This window comes from Callorhinus ursinus, unplaced genomic scaffold, assembly GCF_003265705.2.
Source record: "Callorhinus ursinus isolate GAN/ISIS: 27379988/994484 unplaced genomic scaffold, GSC_fseal_2.0 scaffold30, whole genome shotgun sequence".
Classification (NCBI taxonomy): Eukaryota; Metazoa; Chordata; class Mammalia; order Carnivora; family Otariidae; genus Callorhinus; species Callorhinus ursinus.
This window is the reverse complement of record NW_027397092.1, coordinates 1,646,190-1,656,414: the sequence shown is the minus strand read 5'-3', so window position 1 is coordinate 1,656,414 and position 10,225 is coordinate 1,646,190.

The following is a 10,225-nucleotide window of genomic DNA, read 5'->3' as shown; positions in this document are numbered from 1 at the left end:
AAACATGTTCTTTAACTTTGTTAATAATAAAAGTGATGTTTGATCTAAATTCTCTGTCATGGTTGTTTCCAGATCTGGGAGGAAATACAAGGATGTTATCACCAAAGGCACTGTTTTTCAGTCCACATTGCCCCATTTTATCCATAAGATATTAGAAGTGATCATATTACTTGCTGGAATCAAGATAGACTAGAAGTTAACACTGGTCTGGCACAATCTCTTCTAGCGCTGGTAACTACTAGTGATTACTACTCCTTTAAAAAGAAAAGGCAACACAAGAATTTGAGAATGCATGATTCAATGAGTAAAATACACTCAATCCCACCATCCACTTGGATGTATTTCGGTTACTTTTATAGATACATGTATATGTTTTAAAGAATTGGTATTATATTGCCTGAATAAGATTTTCAACTTAAAATTGTGAATTCTGACGTAATAGAGAAGTTATTAAATATGTATAACTTAAAGAGAAATAATGTAAAGCATACATTCATATAATCAGTGCTCAGGTTAAATGCGGCTTTCCCTGCACTGTAGTAGGCTTCTGTGTATCCATAACTGATCACGTCATTGACCTTCCCCACTAGACATAACCAGTGTTCTGATGGTAATGAAAATAATTTTATTTTTCTTTATATTCTCATCAGTTAGGTGTAGTAGTTCTTCTCAAGCCACTCTTTAAGAAAATTTCCAAACCATCACAAACTGATACTTGTGTAAATACAAAATCACGTGCTTCAATATTTTGGCACGATCAAATTATCAGCCTTTGTAACTGCTTACTTTTTAGGCATGCTTACGTTCTCTTTTTGTGCTCATCTCTTCAACCAGTAACAGTTGGGTGCGGCCTTGTGGACCACACTTTGAATAGCACTGATGATAGTTTTTTTTTAAGATTTTAATTATTTGATTGCGAGAGAGCATGAGCGGGGGGAGAGGCAGAGGGAGATGGAGAAGCAGACTCCCCGCTGAGCAGGCAGCCCGACATCGGGCTCCACCCCAGGACCCTGGGATCATGATCTGAGCTGAAGGCAGACGCCTAACCAACTAAGCCACCCGGGTGCCCTTTATTAAAGTTTAACAAAGTATTAAATCCTATTTAGTCATTAGGATAATACATGTATTCTCTTGTGACTTTGTTTTGCTGAGTCATCCATGTTGATGCCTATGGCTGTGGTTGGTTTCCATTACTGGGTAGCAGTCCATCCTATGAGTACACTGCAGTTGTGTGTCTCTTCTGCTGTTGCTGGCACTTGGATTTTTGCAAAGCCACAAAGAACATTCTTACATATCTGTCCCATTGCATATGTGTAGGATCTCTTGAGACTAATACCTTCAGGAGTAGAAGTGTTTGCATATGGAGTATGTGTATCTTCATCTCTACGAGGTCATATCTCACTTTTCGAAAGCAATTATAGCAATCAGTGCTTTGACCAGCAGCAGGGGGAAGGCTCCACATTTGATATTGTCAGACTTGGAGACTTTCAAAAAATCTCCTGGGTGTGTGACATTGTAAAGGCAACATTGAAGAATTTGAGAAATAATAGGGCAAAGAGTACAATCCACCCATACTCCCACAATCCATTTAATCTGTACCCGTGAAACAAATAATACATTATATGTTAATAATTTAAAAAAAAATGTATTTCAGTTACCTTTTTAGATTACATATATATGTTCTTAAAGAAACTGGTATTCTACTTAGTGTTGCTTAATTTGCATTTCCATGAGGTTCATTTGTTTGCTTACCATTTCGATTTCTTCTTTTGTAAAGGGCCTGTTCAAATCATTTGCCCATTTTTAAAAATGGGATTGTTCCAAAAAAAAAAATTGGGATTGTTCCAACATTTTTTGGTTCACAGGATCCCCTTATAAATTCCGGAGGCTAATCCTTTGGTTATAACTGTTTCAAATATTTTCTCAGTCTCTTTATCTTTCTGATCCTAATGCAGTGTATCAGTTTTTGTTCTGTATTGTTGGTGGTTTTGTGTCTTGTTGAAGAAATATTTCTCTGTCCTGGAGTCATGAATATCTTCTTTTGTGCTATGTTCTAAAATATGTAAATTTTGTCTTCTACTTGAATCAAGTTTTGTGTATAGGATAAGATAAATAACCTCGTTCTTGTTTTTTTCCTAATTCCTTGAAAACTCATCTTTCTCTGTTTTGATTTGCCATACCAGTTCTGTCATCGATAAATGCCCATATTTACCGGAGTCTATTTCTGGGCTCTTCATTCTATTCTATTTGTCAGTCTGTCCATATATCAGTAACATATTGCCTTAATTACTAAAGCTTTTAAAATTCTTGATGTCTGGTAAAACAGGTCTTTATACCTTTTTCTTCGAGATTTTTGGCTGTTATCTATCCTTTGCATTTTTGTGCAAAGTTTGGAATTAGCCCAAATTTCAACTAAACAAAATAATCTGTCACTTTTCTGTATTACTGTCATGGATATTTTGCTTGGATCTTCAACTTCTTAGTCTAATATATATTTAAAACTGTAGATTTCTTTCAAAATGCGACTTTAGCTGCATGTTCATTTTCTGTGCTCTGTGACAAGTGACCACAAGTTTACCCGTCTACAACAGCGTACTTCTCTTATCTCCTAGTTTCTCTGGGTGAAGAGTCTGCGCACAGTTTAGCTGGGTCCTCTGTTCAGGGGTTCACAGGGCTGCATCAGGTAGTCACCTGGACTGTGTTCTCAGCTGGAACATGGGGTCTTCTTTCACACTCATCAGGTTGCTGACAAAATTCAGTTCCTTGCGGCCCTCCGTCACTAGAGGCTGCCTGTCCATATAAGCAGATCACGTCTTGACTGCATGCTGCTTCCTGGCCAGCAGGAGAGACTCTCTGCTGTGAGTCCCTTTCAGGAAAGCCCAGCCAGGATTCACCTGATGAGGTCACAACCACCCAGAATAAGCTCCCTTTTGACTAACTCAGAGCCAACGGAATAGGAACATTGATTGCATCTCCAAAATCTTTTCATCTTTGCCCTATCTGTTGGTAAGCAAGTTTGTAGGTTCTGCCCTCAAAAGGGTATGGATATGGGGATGGGGAGGGAATGCAGAGGCTCTCTTGGAATTCTGCCTATCACGGACTCCATTCTGCATGTCTGGTCATCTGTTTTAGTTGCTTATTAACTTCAGAGTTTTCTGATTTCATTATTACTTGTATTTGACCCACAGATATTATTTGGAACTAGAGTTCTTAATTTTCAGCCATAGCTATCTGAGTGATTGCATTGTTATTAGAGAATATGTTCTCTGCATGATTGAAATTCGTTGACATTTGTTGACGGTTGCCTTATGACTCCATTTACCTCCCTCTCGATTTATATGTTGTCATGTATTTTGTATCTGTTTTTTTTTAACGATTTTATTTATCTTATTTGAGAGAGAGAATGAGAGAGAGAGCACATAAGAGGGGGGAGGGTCAGAGGGAGAAGCAGACTCCCCACTGAGCAGGGAGCCCAATGCGGGACTCGATCCCGGAACTCCAGGACCATGACCTGAGCCGAAGGCAGTCGCCCAACCAACTGAGCCACCCAGGCACCCTTTGCATTTCTTTAAATATGTCATGACTGTTGTTTTGTACAGTCAGTATTCCTTTAGGTTTGTCCATATCTTTACCGCCCTTTTTGCTCTCTGTTCTTTGCTGGGTCTTTGAGCTTCCATCTGGAACAATGTAGTGCAGTTTGGCTAGTGGCAGATTCACCTGAATTTTTTTTTTGAAAATGTCTTTATTTTTCCTTCCTTTTTTTTTTTTTTTAAAGATTTTATCTATTTGAGAGAGAAAGAGTGAGAGAGAGAGAGAGAGCATGAACAGGGTGAGGGGCAGAGGGAGAAGCAGACTCCCCACTGAGCAAGGAGCCCAATGCGGGACTCGATCCCGGGACTGTGGGATCATGACCTGAGCCAAAGGCAGATGCTGAATTGACTGAGCCACCCAGGCGCCCTTTTTTCCTTCATTCTTAAAGGGAATTTTTTTCTGGGCCTGGAATTTTCTTTGGGTGAAGATCTTGAAGATACCTTCCCACTGTCTTCTGGCTTCTGCATCGTTGCTATGAAGAAATCAACTATTAGTCTCTTGCTCCATTGAAACTAATGGAATCTTTTTCCTCTGGCTGCTTTCAAGGTTTTTTCTTTGTATTTACTTTTCTGCAGCTTTATTATGCTGTGTCTTAAGGGAGGATTTCACTGTATATTTCCACTCGGATTTTGTTTGGCATCTTGGGTTTGTGGATTGTTACATCAATTCTGGGAAATTCTCAGTTATAATCTTTAAATATTGCCTCTGCCCAGTATTCTCGCTCCTTGACTTCTGGGGCTCCAAGTAAACACATGTTAGACCTTCTTTGGTTTATTTCCTGTATCTTCATTTTTCTAGATGTTCTGCATTTATTTTCTCTGCATCATCCTAGATGGTTTCTTCTACTATAGCCTATAAATCATGAATTCACTTTTCACCTATTTCTAATTGGCCATTAGCCTCATTCATTGAGTTCATAATTTCATTTTTTATATTTTTTAATTCTGGTTTTGTTTTGTTTTGTTTTTGGTTCTTTTTCTTACCTGCCCTGTTACATTTTATGGTCTCTAGTTCCTTGCTGCATTTTTAAGTGAGGATTTTATTTCCATGCATTATCCTTTGTGTCTGATAATTCCAATATCCTCAGCCTGCTGTGGTTCTGTTTCTGCTATCTCTAGTTCATGTTGCTGGTAGTTAGTGCTGTCTTGGCATTGTCTTTAATTGTTTGCTTGAAAACCCTGGGGAAAAAATACAGAAATAATTTGAGATCTGGGGTGACTTTATCTTCCTTAAGAGGTTTTTGTTTCTCTCTGCCAAGTGCCTGAGGTCATTAGGAGTCTGGAACCTAGGCTTTAGATTCTCTGTCTCCCTCCAGATGACCCACTGCACTGCACTCTGTACCCCGACTCCAGGTTACAGCCCCTGGACTCCAGTCTTTGCCTTTCCAACTCTAATTGTTGGTGAAACTACAACTCTGCCTCTCTCCTAATTCCTCTAGACTGGTAATCCACCACAAGGGCCAAGTAGTTCTGGCACTATTTCCTGAACTCTAATCCTCTTCCTTAATCTGACCTGGTAAATCCTATCTTTTATGCCTTCAAGCAGATGCTTACTGTGTTTCCTATTTCATCTTCAGTGAGAACACTGGTCCAAATGACCTCTTTTCTCATCACCACCTCCAGAAATCCAAAGTTACGCCTGCTCGTGAATAAGACTTGCAACCCCTTGGGTGACTGGACGAAGGAGTTCCAGGTGACCCCCAAATGATACATACCCTTTTATCAGTAAATGACTCATTTTATTCTTTCAACTATTTTTTCAGTGCCAAGGATGTTCTATGCTTATTTTCCCTAGAAATAGGGATTCAGGGATAAACAACAACTTACCATTTTGTTCTAGGAGACAGAGAAGTCAGTTTTCACAGGACAGGTTTTTAGCCTGGGGTAAACCCCTTAAAACGATTTACAAGATTTTACATACATCTTCAGTCTTCTGGAGAGTTTGTGGTTTTCATCACATTCTCGAAGGAGTCCGTGACTCAAGTAGTTCTAAACAATCACTGCTCTATGTGATATTAGAGTAATTTTAGCTTTTTCATATTAATGAAAAGGTTTAGATTCTAAGTCCAATTTGTTGTTTATTCTGCATTGCGGGGAATTGGAGGGTTGGGTGTGATTAGCTTTAAATAAAACTTTCTACTGTTCAATAGATGCTGACCTTGTGTGCTAGGCAATGGGGGTCCTGACATAAATATGATAGTTTCTATCCTCAAGGCATCTGGGCACAGATCCTAAACAGAAAATTATAATATCTTACCTGAAAGTAGTAGTTCTCATACATTGATGATATAAGAAGCAACCAGTCTACTTGTAAAATACTGATCTTTCTCAGGTTCCTTCCCCTGACCTGAGACTTTGATTCAGTAATTCTGGAGTGAATCTTGGAAATCCCCCCCAAGGATTCTGATGAGGTGTTATACCACATTCTGAGAAGAATGGCAAACTCTTTTGTAATACTATGTACCTGCTGTTCTCTGTTCTACATTTAAGCTATATAATTTATTTTCTCCTCTGAACAGTGCTTTTTTTCCCTCATGGTACCAGTTAAGAAACCAAAGCAGAGAACAGTTGAGTTGACTTGTCCACAGTCACACGGTTAGCACTAGAACCAGGGTTTAAGCGCAGACATCTACAGGGGCAGGCTGGTGTCTCCCCTATGTGTATGTAGCCTCCCAGTCATTTATCTCTGCAGAGATATGTGAAGAGTTTATCCTGACCCTCAGTGGCTCTCATTTCCAGGGTCTTCTGTTAAATTTCTGGCTAGTCCACTGGTCTACTACTCACCTCAGATGCATCCACAGTTTCAGGTTGGTGGAGCTATGGGCTCTCCCCATTTATTTCCTCCCAAGTTTGCCATTTTTATTGCCAGCACCGTTAGGAATGGACTTTTTGCCATCCACTGCAAGTCAAGTTAGCACTCTCCAGCAGTGGCGCTCCTGGCTTTCAGTCTCAGCCTCAGCCTGGTAGCAATGTGGCACTAACCAAGTTGGGGAGTCAGCGGGGAGTTGGGAGATCAGAACAGCTTCTGGCAAGAATGCCACACAGTCCCCACTACTCCTGCCCACAATTCATAGGGTTTTAAAAAAAATAAATGATTTTCAATTTGTAGTTTGCCTTTGGTCAATTTCCAGTCCTCAAATGACTTTTTTTTTTTTTTTAAGATTTTATTCATTTATCAGAGAGAGCACACACAAGCAGGGGGAGGGGGCAGAGGGAGAAGCAGGCAAAGAACCCAAAGCGGGGCTTGATCCCAGGACCCTGGGATCATGACCTGAGCTGAAGGCAGACGCTTAACGACTGAGCCAGCCAGGCATCCCTGAAGTGATTCTTTTGACGATTTTTTCCAGTTTACTTTTTTTTCGACAGGACGGACTGTGGGGGCAGTGAGATTTGACATCTTTACTCCATCATCATTAGAATCCCTCCTATCCATTTTGTCCGGTCTGGGATTTGATTTTAGCCCACTTACCATCTAATAAATTAGCCTGTTACTGTTTGATGCATGCTGGCAGAAAACACAAGATTCGTGACACAGAGACAAAGGACTTGGTTACCCATGGCATGGCAATGAGCGTTACTGTCAGCATATTTGCAGTGGTTCTTCTTGCTCACAAGTCCCATGGGGGTGACATGAAGAGGCTTCGGTGAGTGCTACACGCAGTGGATTTGTGTCACGTCTGAGGAACGCAGAGCTTGAGGAACCCCCCACTTTTAAAGCAAGCAGTAAGTAAGCCTGTTCTTTGTCCTGCAGGGAGACATCACCTCATGTCTCAAGGTTGCTCACTATAAATACCAGCCTGGGAAATGGCTCAGATAAGGAATAGTCAGGAAGACCCTGACTACATTCTTGATATACCCAGCAAAACATGGAGGAACACGAGAGACACATGACAACTGTCTCTCCCAGCTCATTTTACCTAGTTTATTGGAATGAAGTTGTTTATAATATCTTTCATCTTTTAAATTTCTTATGATGTGTAGCAGTGCTTCCTTTTTCCTTGTAGAATGATATGTATCTTTCTGTCCCTTTTTTTCCTGAGTAGTTTTACCAGTGGCTTAATTTTATTAGTCTTTTCCAAGAACCACCTTTTGCTGCTCAGTTACTTTTTCTGCTTCTTTGATTTCTGATCTTATTTTCATTATTTCCATTTTTTTTCTCTATTTGGATTTCATTGCTTGTTCCCTTCCCCCACCCTAATTTCTTGATATGGATGTTTAGAAAGTTGATTCTCTGGCTTTGTTTTCTAATGTGTACTTTTAAGACTAGAAATTCCCCTGTAGTTATATTTTTAGTTATGTCCCACCAGGTTTGATATATGGTATTTTTAGTAACACCCAGACCAAAATATTTTATGATTTCTGTTGTGATTTTTTTGACCCATGGATTATTTTGAAATGTGTTATTTAATTTCCAAACATAGGGGTTTTTCTAGTTATCTTTTTGTTTTTCACACTAATACCTAGGTGGTCAGAGCACTTGCCCTGTATTTCAGTCTTTTGATTTGTTTAGATTTTTCTTTAATTGAGATGTGCTCTGTGGCCAAAAATACGGTCTAATTTTGTTACTGTCTGATTTTGTTAATGTTCCCTGTGTACTTGAAAAATATGTGTCCTGAAATTGTTTTGGGTGCCATAATCTATGTATGTCAGTCAGGTCAAGTTCACTATCATGTGCAAGTCATTTCTAACCTTACTGAGTTAGGTGTGGGTATGCTGGGCATAGGCTAGATACCCAGGGAAATGGTTGAGTAAGCTAAAGGTCAGAGTTTCAAGACCTTGAAAACACCAGCATTTAATGCCAAACGTTTCAGGGGTGTGAAGCCACAGGAAAAACATTTTACATGTGGGAGGAGCCATCTCTTCTCTGATTTAATTAGCACTCCTCCCCACTTTGCTTATTTCATTCATTCATCATTACCAATTAATGGATCTTGAGTTGCCTTGCTTGTTCTCATTCCTGTTGTCTTTCTCTGGGACCAGACTGCAAAATCTCCATGAGGACTGGAACCACGTGCGTTTTCTTTTTTTTTTATTTTTTTTAAAGCTTTTATTTATTTATTTGAAAGAGAGAGAATGAGAGATAGCACGAGAGGGAAGAGGGTCAGAGGGAGAAGCAGACTCCCTGCTGAGCAGGGAGCCGGATGCGGGACTCGATCCTGGGACTCCAGGATCATGACCTGAGCCGAAGGCAGTCGCTTAACCAACTGAGCCACCCAGGTGCCCCCACGTGCGTTTTCTTGACTCTATATTCCTCCTGCCCGGTACATAGATGATACCAAATATTTGTGGCATAAATGGTGCATTTTCTTGAAATGTATACTTGATAATTTGGGGAGAAAAATCAAAGTAATTAAACTCATAGCCAATACATAGTACATTTTCTTAGTACACCACGTGAATATTGATGAAGAACAATGCAAATTTGGATCAATTTAAAATATAAAATGGAACAATTCAAGGAAATTTGCCCTTGACACTGGTGACTCAGGGTTGATTTATGCACGCCACGTGGGTGGTGAATGGGGAAATGTTTATCACATTTGTCATTAGTGGTATTTCAGGGGGGAAACTGAAAAGCTCTGATTTGAAGGGTTGTCAGGTGAAGTACAGGGAGAGGAAATTTTGGCAGGGAGTAGGGATTGCCTGAGTTTTAAAATACGGAGGTGGAGAGGATTTGTGAACTGGGTTGATAGGGTATGACTAGGATTGGAGGCTTGAGGTAGATAGGGTAGAATTAGGTATTTGGCTTTATAAGGCTTTTTGTGCTTTTACTTGATTGCTTTTTTGTTCTCCCTTCATATTCAACGGAATTCCAGTCTGTTTCGGTTGGGCGGAGGGAACCCTAGAGAGGAAACTTGGTGGCTTTTTCGCAGGGGTTGATGCGCCCCGCATCCCTGCCCGAGGCCGACGACAGCACTAGTCAGTGAAGGGGCCCCAAAGGGAAAGGAGAAACCAGGGGGCAGCCTGGAGGACTGGGGGAGCGGCAGAACCTCGAGAAGGGTCTAGGGTTTGGGTAAGCCCGGGGTTTCTTTCCTTCAGAGTTTCGGGGCTCCTGTCTGGGATGCGCGAAGGCAGCGGCTGCAGCCCTCATCCCAGCACCCAGGTCTGTGCGGAGCGGACACAACCGACGTCGACCGCACCCACGGTCTCCAAGCCAGGGCGTCCGGGGACGTTAAAAAGCAGCAGCTGCGCAAGGAGCGTGCCTATTCGCCTGGGTGACAGTCCCCCCACCCGCGCGACTGCCGTTCTTCCGCCCTTTCTGGCCCTCTCGTCCTTCTGCGCGGAGACCCAGGAAGGTTCCTGGGACCCGCTGCCGCGAGGCCACCCTCTGCGGGTTCACGTACAAGAGCCTGCCCGCACAGAAGCCGGCGCGCCGGACCCGCGTGCCCTCCCTCCAGGCGGCGCGCGGGGACGCAGGGCGTGGGCACGCGAGAGGCGGGGCCGGCGCGCCGGGCCGGGGCACCCTCAGTCCCAGCGGCGCGCGGGGGCGGTGGGCGTGGGCACGCGGGGGGCGGGCTCTGCTCGCCGGGCCTCGCAACCGCTCTCCAGGCGGCGCGCGGGGACGCAGGGCGTGGGCACGCGAGAGGCGGGGCCTGCGCGCGGGGCCGGGRCTCCCTCAGTCCCAGCGGCGCGCG